This window comes from Cystoisospora suis, assembly GCF_002600585.1.
Source record: "Cystoisospora suis strain Wien I chromosome Unknown contig_4498, whole genome shotgun sequence".
In the NCBI taxonomy this organism is placed as follows: domain Eukaryota; phylum Apicomplexa; class Conoidasida; order Eucoccidiorida; family Sarcocystidae; genus Cystoisospora; species Cystoisospora suis.
Genome location: NW_027157290.1, coordinates 5,720 through 5,941, shown reverse-complemented (window position 1 = coordinate 5,941; position 222 = coordinate 5,720). Strand labels below are relative to the sequence as shown.

The 222-nt window shown below is 40.5% G+C and overlaps 1 protein-coding gene across 1 annotated transcript in view; it reads right to left on the bottom strand.

The window, feature by feature from the left end:
- CSUI_008160 (uncharacterized protein) overlaps positions 1-222 on the bottom strand; it is a gene marked incomplete at its 3' end in the record, with an annotated part of 4,253 nt that overhangs the window by 630 nt on the left and 3,401 nt on the right. The window lies entirely within an intron of this gene.

Here is a 222-nt window from a genome sequence, read left to right as displayed (position 1 = left end):
GAGAAGAAAAGAAAAGAGAGAAACCTTCCCTAAAGAAAGAAGTTTCCGAGAGACTCTTCTTCTTCTTTGTCGCTATCTTATTGACGTGATAGAGGCCACTGCATTCTGCTAGAGGTACCGACGATACCTCGTTGTATACGCCTTCACACACACAGCAATACTTCTGTATATATATGTATAAACACATATGTGGCAATGACTATGCATGCGTGTATGTACGTA